The sequence below is a fragment of the Lactuca serriola genome, chromosome 5, assembly GCF_051521515.1.
Source record: "Lactuca serriola cultivar US96UC23 chromosome 5, Lser_US96UC23_V15, whole genome shotgun sequence".
Taxonomy (NCBI): Eukaryota; Viridiplantae; Streptophyta; class Magnoliopsida; order Asterales; family Asteraceae; genus Lactuca; species Lactuca serriola.
The window spans coordinates 363,212,241-363,224,481 of NC_136412.1; positions in this window are offsets into that span (position 1 = coordinate 363,212,241).

Here is a 12,241-nt window from a genome sequence, read left to right on the forward strand (position 1 = left end):
CATGGTAGAGTCGGATAAGCGGAGTGAATGTTGTATAAACTTGTAAAAAAAGCTACCTGTAACTATGAAACAGAATTGTTAGATCTACAAAAAAAAAATCCAATACTTACTTGAGATAATGGCTAGATCTATTAGAAAAAATATTTATTTTGACTGAGGGAATGGTAAACCCAATACCTGAAACGAAGAATAATCGTGAAGAATAGTAAGGTGCGATGGAAGAGGTGATGGCTTCGGGATCCCGATAGAGACGATTAAACAAATGCTTGAGTGGGTCATGGAGGACATTGATGTAGAAGACGAAGGTGGGGGAGCCGACATCAATTATGTTGAAGATTTGAGTGGTTTTAGAGTTTTTTTTACTGGAGGAAGAAAACGTTTAGTAGAAAGAGAAACGGAGAATGACGGATATAGGGGAGGGGGCCAGGAAATGAAAGATTTTTGCCGAGATCTTAGGTTTCTTCACGACTATTATGAGAAGTAAAGAACTTGGTCAAACCTCCTAATTACCGATATGCAGTGGTTAACTGTACTTCATTCTTTATGTTTTGTACGACTTAAAAAATATTATTATTTTATTGATGATTACTTGTATTATCAGCTTAATGGTTTGGACGTCTTAAAAAAATAATATTATTAGATTCAATCTATTTTTGAAAATAATAAGATTTCTTTTATAAGGTAGTAAGATATATATATATATATATATATATATATATATATATATATATATATATGATATAGACACACACACACTACCTATATAAACACAATACATAACTATTTCCATTCATCAACTTTTTCACTCTCTATCTCTAAAAACACATACACATGGATGTTTCGGATTCAAGAGCAGTCGTCAATCGAGATCGTCAAGCCGCACACGACTTATTGGTACGTGATTACTTTTCTGATAAATGTCTTTACAATGATGACTCGTTCCAATGTTGTTTTCGTGTAAATAAGGTTATATTTTTACGTATTAGTAATGTTTTAGAGGCCCGTTATGATTTTTTAAAACAAAAACTCGATGCTAGATGAAGAATGGGTTTTACTAGTATACAAAAATGTACGACTACGCGTAGATATTTGGGATACAATATAGCCTTTTACGCATCCGACGAGTACTTCAACGTATCAGAGAGGACCGTAATTGATTGTGTAGATTGGTTTTGCGCATGTGTGTATGAGGTTTTTCATAAAAAATATTTGCGTAAACCTACTTCACGTGATAGTGAGATATTATATTTGGCGCATGAAGAGAGGCATGGATTTTTGGGTGTGCTTGGTAATCCAGATTGTACGCATGTCGCTTGGGAAAAATGTCCACATGCACGGCTCAGTCAATTCACTCAAGGTGATATATGTGAGCCAAATGTAATACTAGAAGCTAGTGCATCTCATGTTTTGTGGATATGTCGTTAGTTCTTTGGAGTTGCGGGGTCTAACAATGACATTAATGTTCTTGGCCAGTCTCCTTTTTTCAACAATCTTTGGACCGGCAAAGCACCTGATATGTCGTTCACGGTGAACGGGCAGTCGTATAAATACGGTTACTACCTTTATGATGGGATATACCATGATTATTCTACATTTATGAAGGCATACTCGGTTCCTCGAAGTGAAAAAACAAAGTTGTTCACAAAAAGGCGGGAATCAACGAGAAAATATATCGAGAGGGCATTTGGAGTCCTCAAGCAGACACGACATGTAGTGAAATACGCTATACGACTCTGGGATAAAGATAGAAATAAACGAATGGTCCAAGCATGTTTTATAATGCATAATATGGTTATTTCATATCAAAGTCGAGCGATTTGCACGTATGATCCGAACGACGTAGTCATCCCGATTAAAGAGTTTGTACCCGGAACGACTGGATTTTTAGCACGAGTTGTTGAAATTCATAATAGTGAAACATGTTTCAATCTTCGAGAAGATGTGGCGGAACATTTGTACCAACTAAACATGAATGAATATTAGTTTTTTTTATGGTTTAAATTTTTATGTTTGTTTCTTTATTCTAGCTTGTAACGTCCTGAAAATCATGACATAAAAATTTTTGTTTTTAGATTAATAAATCGATAATACATTTCTTTCTCATAAAACATAGGTAACCAAGAATTAGGAAAAACATCATCAAATCAGAGTAATTCACAGAATGCGAAAACATGTGGTTTGTGCCCTGCAATCGCCACGAGCTCTTTCATTTGAAAACTGAAGTACCTGAAACATAAACTGAAAACTGTAAGCACAAAGCTTAGTGAGTTCCCCAAAATACCACACAACATACATTTGGGTTTTAGTATAGTACAACATCCTATGGTACACATACAACCCTAAATGCTTTGGATCTATGTTTTCTATAATTATACATGCAATATTGTTTCCAAAGCATTAAGCCTACAACTAGCATGGAAATGACATAATCAACATAAGATTGAGTTTTGGAGTTACCTCTTTGTTGTAGCTTGTAGAACTTCTTGAGTTTAGCCTTTAAGAACTTAGTGCTCCAAGTGTTGCACCTCAAATGGTTCACAACACACCTAGGACAAAGGATGACTTTTTGAGAGAATATCCTAACACCAAGATCGGCTCAATGATCTCCAAGAACACTAGTGTGTCATTTTGGATGCTAAGGGGCTTCTTATATAGTGTGGCAAGATTAGGGTTAAACCATGTAAACCCTAATGTGCATGACCTTCCATATTCCTTAGGCTCCATGGGTTTAAGCCTCCATGGGTTGTCACATGGGTTTAGCCCAATCTAAAGAATCATGGATCATAGGCCCACACCATAAGAATGAACGATTTACCAAATCAATCCCATATATTTAATTAGTCTCTTTTGATCACAAAATTAATTCCAAATTAATTATTGATCAAGACTAATTAAATCACATGATTTAATATTAATATATTAGAACTTATAATATATTAACAAATCATAAATAACCTCTTCTCAAAAGTCCATCCTATCAAACTGTCATGGTGATATGCAACCCAAATGGACCATGCTACTCTCGGGTCAAGTACATACCAATTATAGTTATGGGCTTAGACACCTAATCCAACAGTCTCTAACTTGGATAAGTCTAATAACTATTATTGCAAGTACGACTCCACAACCCGACTAGCAATCGTAGCTCTTAAAAGCCGTTATCGAACTCTGACCTAGTTAATGACGCGTCCATTAGATAAGGGTTCATATATTCCTCCATTCTAGATATCATATGGACTGACATGGATTTTAATTATTCTCTCTGTCCATTGTTGTTTCCTGATTTCTGATTTATGACGATGGACTAATTAAACAAATTAAATTAGTCTAGGCTTGGCCAAGCACATCGGGTGGTCATCACTAAATCATCGAGGGGCCCACAGATATTGCTTTTATCCGCATGGGATAAAAGGAATATATAGACTTCGACCCAAATTCTTGCTTGTACCTACTCATCAAATTACACACAACAATATGTTTTATAACATCCAAGTTACTGGTGCGTTTACATATGTCAATGTGCAACCGACTCGCAACTACAATTCACATGTCTCCGTTTCAAGAATATAAGATATTATCGTCTCACAATCACTTGTGATAAAATCCATGAAGTGATTCAGATGAGCGTGGGTTGAATCCAATACTTGAATCTTATTCAAGGAGTACTCATGAACACTGTAGCTATGTCTAAAACACCTAGACAAACTACAGACCCATTCATGACAGTCTTGCCTCAATACCTACTTCCAAAGTATGATCGACTATAGATGGTTTGAATAACCTAGTTATTCGGGAAGTCAAAACATGTAAATTGAAACACAAGAATAATACTAATCCTATATGGCCACTAAACTTTTGAGTCCCATATTGATTACTCATTATTCATTATATAATGTTTTGAATAATCAACTTAATACTTGAATTAAAACAATAGTTGTCCCATGCTCTAAGCATGCACACTATGTTTGTCTATGGTCCTTACTTTGTGAAATAGATCAACTGACAACATTTCAATGATGTTCATTTCACAATTCCAAATGCTTATTAAAAGTGTATGAATTCCAAATTCTTGTCACTGCTAGAAAGTGTTAGATTCTAAACTATCATGCAAGGATCTTTTTGTAATGTCTAGGTACTAAAAGTCATAGAGACTTGACCAACGATATTACAAAATATTAATTTGGAGATTGTTACAAGACAATTCCATGGAAATGAAGTCTCGAATTCAAAATACATTCCTTTGAACATCCTTCTTGCATAAAAGTTTCTAACTTTCTCATCTATTCTTCAACTCCCAATATGTAATTTTTCCATATTTTTCATACGACAACTCATTATTAATAGACTCCTGTCTATTCATAATAATGTCAATATGGTCCATCCAATAGTATACTTCCAACTGTCCTTAAGCGACCAATCTTTGGCGAACCTTGGATTGTCCTAACAGTTGCTTAACCACTTTAGTCATATCTGGTTCTATTCCTTTTTCCCTCTTAATGCCCTAGGCATTTGGAAAATTAGAACACAAGAATATTATAGCATATGCAATCGCTCCTATACCCGAAGCATATGGGACACGATTCATAATGTCTAACATAAATACATGATACTTGATTAGTTTTTTGCTATAATATTTCTATTTTCCATGTTCTCACAATTTGAATTATGAAGAGGGATGTCGTAATCATAATTGAATTTGAGAACGCAATTATCATTTCCATATATAGAATTTCCTTATGTTGAACCATTCCAACATAACTTTCATATATATTTTTGACTAAATTTGATTAAAATCTCAATCTAAGCTTTTAGATTTGAAATGAAGTATGAATTCCTCTCCCTTAATTATAGCAAAAGAACTTTTCAAACCCTGCATCTTTGCAAATTGAAACTTTTGTTTTCTATAACTAACATTGCTAACTTGCAACATTTTCCATAATAGTTATGCTCCTACTAGTATAATAATTATTATCTTACTAGCATAACACTTATGCTCCCACTAGCTTTGACATGTATTCAGAAATCAATTGGACTTCTAGAAATCAATACTTATTGACTTTCTTACCAAAGTTCAGATTTCTGATACGAGATGCTTCGATAAGATATCTTGGCTTCTCAAACTCATACACATTTCCTTAGATAGCTCACATGTGTGTCTAAACAATTTTAGAACTTACAAAAATAAGTCTCAAATGTTTAGACCTTTGCCATTTCTCATAATTCGAACTATGATGAGGGATGTCTTAGTCATAATCAAATCTGAGAATGCAAATAACACAATTGCTATATCCTTAAAATCTACTTAGTGAAAGCGTTTCCTCACAATCATTTTCATGAGTTGGAGAGAAACCTTATGACACTTAGATTTAATGGTGTATGTGTTCCTATCCATGTGAATTTGTCATAACCATAATCACAAGACAAGGTTAGTGACAAATCCAAACCCATATGGACTGAACTTGTTTAATCTTAACTTCTTGCCACCTGGCAGCACAAGGGCCTACCATTGCTTCCAAGTTGTTATGCAAACAACTGAGAACTCATAGAACTCACATGCATAGTCAACTTCAACTGGAATGAGCACAAAAATAAGAATATGTCATCACGATAGGTTACAACCTCAAGTCATTTGCTAGTGATTAACAATAGGTTTATTCTTGATTAGTTCTTGAAACTTGTCAAGATCTTTAAGACTCTTACTGACCCCTTGACATATAAGATTCTCTATTCATGAACCATTCCTTGACAAAAAAATATTCAAGAGTTAGTGCGAATTCTTATCAAGATAAACACTTCACACAATTGGTCTTAGTTGGCCTTTGTCCTCACAACTTACCAATTTCAAATGTACAAGAGTAAAAAACATTTTAATCTACATTTGACAAGTGTTATAAACCTTTCTTAAGATTATGCCACTCAAGTTACAATCTTGGAGTATGACTCTAAGACTTGTTCTTGGAACAAAGTATGATTCATCTTTTAACCATTTCAACAATTCTTGATTCCTCTTCTTAGCCATACAAATGCACTAAGACATCCATAGGGGATCAATTGTGATATGATTTTTCATAATCATTAAGATGATCATAAAACACGATACTAAACTACTCTCCCATCTTTTCAGATTGGAGAAACTTTTATCTTTTTGCCTAATTTGATTCTTCTCATTCGTTCTTCCATACATTGAAACCTTATTAATGATTCAAAATTATACTTAATCTTGTAAGCATAACCATATTTACTAAACTTTAGTAAATCATTACGAATAGTCTTATCGATCTTTGTGGTGGACCTGACCAACGCACAACCAAGTGTACCCAATCTCCTAGTCCTTCACTTGACTCACATATACATGTGAACAAGGAATTAGTCTTAATTTCCCAAAGATGAAGGTTCTCATTCATCACACAATGCAAGTTGCATGATTCCAAGTTTCTATCCAACTGAAACTTGGGTGATGAGAATCTTTCCATATTTGGTAAATTTTGACACTACCACAAACGAAAGAATCAAATCCATATTGCTAACAAGAGAAACATACAGACATCAATTTTTCACGAATGCAATTGTAAGGAGATATAATATAAAAATAAACAAAATTTTATTTATTTATAAAATGCGGAAAAACTTTTCCTTACAATGCAATTACAAATGACAACTATCTTACTACATATTTCTAAGCAATCTATCATATCTCTTTAAGCAACAACTCAAAAATCCGATCATCGAACCATGTGATTGAAATCCATCTTCGCAACCAGATTCAACATACTCTTCCTTTAAGCTTCCTTCCTTTTGCATGATCCTCCTAAACACAAAAATGCAGCCTTGTTACATCATGTATTAAGAATCAACAATTAGGAACTTAATAGAATCAGACAATTGACTTACCTGAAGTAGAGTCAAAATTTTTTTGACTTTACCATCCTTGTGATCCTTCAGGTAAATATGGCAGCTTTGCAACCAATGCCCCTTCTCTTGGCAATGGACTCTTTGGGATGGTACACAGGAATATCTCAGACTTAGTCGTTCTCTTTACCATTCGGTCAAATGACTTGACTATGGCTGATCCCTTTCCATTGGGAAGAGAAAGCTTTTCTGTACTTCCAATGTTCCAATTGTCAATATCCATGGAAGTGTGGGGAGTAGATCTTCCAATCAAATTTGCTTTACTAGTGCGCTAAATCATTGCTGATTCAGTAGCAACAAGCAAATATGTTAGATCAATAAGGGCCATGTCGTGATCTCCCATATAGTAGTCCTTAAAGAACCCGCTATATGACTTAGGAAGTTATTGAAGAACCCAGTCAATAGCCAACTTCCTCGAGACTTCGACACCCAACTCACCCAGCTTGTCAATATGTAACTTCATCTCCAAGACGTGAGCACATACAAACTTTCCTTCCTGCCAATAGGGCTTTGAGTGACCTTGAACTTGTGGGTTAGGGATAATTATTGGAGGAGGTGGAGGAAGTGAAGTATTTCGGGGAACATCATCTTCACGAGGAAAACTTTTTCTAAAAGAATAAGGAAGACCATAGTTGTCTGAACTAGACATCTATAATTTGAGAAATTCAAGTTAGTTGATTCATGTCCTTAATATAACACCCAAACGAAATATTAAGGCTAGGACCCAACACAATATTTTAGAATTCAGAAGAGGGATGCCGTAATCCTATTGCAAAATATTTGAAGGTAGATAAATGACGATTTACCAAATTCCACCATGAAAAACGAAATTGATTATTAAGTTTTAAATGGATTGAAATTCCTAGATCCTTTGAGATTCATTGAACTTTTCAATGGCATGTTTAAATCTCGATTGTGCCCTTCAAGTTTGTGACTGAGATGCTGAGGATCACAAACAAGGTGTGAATAACCATGAAAATTAGCTTGGTACACCAAATGTTACAACCACCTAATCAATGTGCCGGTTAACCACACACGCTCCATTGATCTATGATTAACATCAACCTACCCTTTGTCACGCACTGTCAGTCCCAGATTAGTGTGTCGGTTAACCACACACGCTCCACTAATGACTTAACAAGGTGCAAAGTGCAATTTAAAGGGTTAGCACCAAATTCACATTTTCCTAAAGTAATTTAGATTGATAATTTAATAAAACTTTAGTTACTTTATAATTATCATTATACTTTTAATGAAAATTAATGTCCTGTCAAACCCGTTCGGCTAACGACCCTCCACCGGTCAAGGTAGCGGTGGGTGAGAGTGGACACCCATTAAACTGCCATTTTATAGGCAGTAACCTTATACCCCCCTTATAGACCCGCTTCGTGAATGAGGCCTACTAACCGTAAGACCGACTTATTCTTATATATATATATATATATATATATATATATATATATATATATATATTAAACCTATAATATAATAAAGTATAAGGGTAGAATTTTACCTTTTAAAACTCTAGGGTTTGGAACTAAAGTATTCAAAAGTGAAATTTTACAAATTCCGAAACTGGAGGGCAAGTTATGAAACTTTTCAAATCCATAACTTATGAGTAATATGGTTTAAAAAAAACATTTATGAAAAAACTCTTCATTTTCCATAACTCGAGGACAAGTTATGGAGTTCATAAATGTAACAAACTGTTATTTCAAACTTATGTAATAGTGTAGGTCAATTTATACTTCTTTTTAAATTAATAAAGAGAAATTTTGGCATACTGTGTATATTTACATAATTCACCCTCAAAAATAAATTATTAAATAATCTCAATTGGAATGAACCAAGTGATAGAGATTGTAACAAGGTTTCCAAAAATATAAAGAACACTAAAATCCGAGTTATAACGAAGAAGTTATGACCAATCGAAAATCCGCGACAAAACCGGCAAAACACTGTTCAGTTTAAAAACTGAATTTTTAATAAAAGGCTTTTTAGCCTTAACAATCTAAATGAAAGTTGTAGTTTATGTTAAACCGAGAACTTTCATAAAAAGAACGCCAAAATCTGACTTTGTATGAGGAAGTTATGATTTTCCTAAGTTTCAGTATAGCAGTGTACAGCTAAAAACTCGAAATAAAGATCGAGTGGTTTTTAGCCGACACAACCTAAACGAGAATCGAAGGTCTCGTCATTAGTAGTACAAAGGTAAAAAAACAGACAAAAACGGACGTCGGATAAAAAGTTATGAATTTTTAACGGATTTTCCTGTCCCGGTCTGTTAAAAATAATAATATTAAAAATAAAATCAAAATTAGCCGACAAAGTCTAAACGAAAGTCGTAGAGTATAATTTTACCTACGCGTGCATATAAAGAACGTCAAAAACGGAGTTTGTATGCAAAAGTTATGAATTTTACAAGTTTTTGGCACAAAAATAAAGAAAAATAGGAAAAACCGGGAAATTTCGCATGAACAGTACATGCCACGTCACCCCCGCACGTGGCGGCTGCTGATTGGACCGAAGCCATGCGTGGCACCTCCTGATTGGACCGCAGCCGAGGTCCACTTAGAAGCGGACAACTTCGCATGGGATGCCCTGGAGACACCCCTCGGACACCCTCCTTCACACGTGTCAGTCACCCATTGGACCGAAGTCTGGTCCAATCCGAGCCAGCCAGCAGTGAGCCTCTGGTCCGAAGAAGCCCCCTCCCTTCTCCATCTGTTCGATGCGTTGCAGCCTCACATAGGCTTGGGTCCGAACCTTCGGACTATATATAGCATGCGAGGGCTTCCGATTTTTTTTACACTTTTCACCCCTAAATTCATTCTCTTTCACACTTTCCACTCCCATAAGCTCATATACAACCCCTAAAGCCTCCGATTCACCATCTATCAAGTGAGTTCATACCCCCGTATTTTCATAATTTCTACTGTTTTAAGGGGGGAAATACAAGTATAACACAATAACTTTGTGTTGTAAATAAATGATTTCAAATCACGATAAAACGATTTTAAAGCATCGAAAATATTCCAAATATTGAACTCTTTTATAAACTTATATTTTTCCCAAATATTCATATTTGTATATGTATATATATATATATATATATATATATATATATATATATATATATATATATATAGGAATAGTTCTATGGAAAACAAATAACTAGGGCAACATCTACCGGAACCAATAATCAAATGACACGTGTCCATTTCTTTCTTCACAAGTAATGTATTGTGGAAGTTATTGTGGAAGTGATGTGTTGTCATGTTTTCATTGGTTCAAATATGTGTTGCCCTAATCATTCATTTTCCATATAACTCTTCCTTATATATATATATATATATATATATATATATATATATATATATATATATATATATATATATATATATATATATATATATATATATATATATTAATAATAATAAGATTTAAAAGGCTTAGGACTAATAACTCATTCTAGGTCCTTTTCCTTGTTTGGTTGTGGACTTATAGTACCGGTTATTTGTCCGAAGGTCGTTTAAATTTTACTTATATATAAAATTGTATATGTATATAAATATAAATGTTATTTCATTAGTTTAATTACCGTTTGTAACATGTTGAGCAAAGGATTACATGCAAAAATAGTTATTTACCAATTCATAAAATACATATAAATTATAATAGGTATAATTTATGATACATAGAACAATAATTCATGATTTAAGTATACAAGAATACACTATTTTACATGAAACAAGGGTTTTGATTCAAAACAAATCAAGGGTTTACACTTGTCAAATACATGTTCAGAATACTAATTCATGAACATACTGTCAATCATTTATTTCAGAATGATTGGGTTTTCATAACTGATATACATGTAACGTTTATATACTTTTTATGAGACATTCAATTCAGGTTGTTTAATTCATTTTAGACAACCAAGGTAAAACCCTGACATTATGACCAGAATCTCCAGTCCGGGGATCGAAACCAGATGTGTGTAGATCTATATCGGGATTGAAAACCCCGCACTTAGGCTGCTAGCTACAGTCAGGCATACACGCCAATGAGTGACAATTGTTATCAACAGTTTAAACGTTCACAAGGCGTTTGTTTCAGGCGTTCATGTCTTAGTATGGTTATAATAACTCATTAAAAAGATATTAACAACACGTTAGTGTATGAACAACTAAACGTAAGTACATCTTTAAAGTACCAGTTTACAAAATACAAAGTACAATGGTATACTATAGTTTTCAATAACAGCTGGTGAAGCCAAGCACACTCTCAGTTACAAGTTTTACAAATACATTGGTTTACAAATAGAACGATTTTATGGGAATAAAACTACTTTTCACATACCACAGAAAATATGGGATTTTCTAGAACAATTTTCATATTCAAGATACAAAGACACCCTTTCACACATAAAGACTTATGTAATCACTCAACTTATTGTTGATACTCTCTTTCCAAATTACTTGTATTCTTAGGGAAATAATAACAGGTACGCCCCGAGCTTTTTGAGAAGATGGAGCCATTATGAGTCATATCTTCTTCTTTTGTATAACTATTTTGGTTTCAATATACAATGATTGAACACATGTAAATACTTATATACTTTTAAATACAATGGTTGTTTGTACATTGATTACTATGATGCATGTGTTGTGATACTACAAATGAAGTCCTCCACCCTCGGACGTTTCCGCCGTCTGGTTTGGGGGTGTGACAATAAATGACATTTAGATCAAATATTTCAATTAACACAATAATCAAATAATTTTTGTATGATCTTAATTAAACTCATAAGTCAAGATAATTCACATAAACTATTTACAAGAAATTAGTCTATCATATAAACTAACACAAATCTTGAAACTATGATAATTATCTTGTAATTGGACAAGCATGATCATTACCATATCAAAAAAAAAAACAGATTTCATGGTTCAAAGACAGTTTAGGGTGATGATCCTAATCTAATTTGGCAAAAAAAAAAAAAAACTCGAAATCCTGCACACAGATGCATCACCATGACGTGGTAAATATTTCCACGTCGTGGTGGGCATGCAGAAACGAAATTTGTAGATTTTCCAGTGATAACTTCATTTTATTTACTTCTTTTTATAGTTTTTTTTTTAGCACATTTCATTCGCATTTTAGTTAATTTCCATGCATATTTTCCTTTTTGTTATTTTTATGACCACTTCGGGTACTTTCTAGTTTCTTGAGCATTATTGTAGATTTTAAGGAGACTAGAGGAGCAGGAATGTGCGGGATCTTTTGGAAGGCGGTTGGACTTAAAAAGCAGTGGGGATTTCGTGCTTGA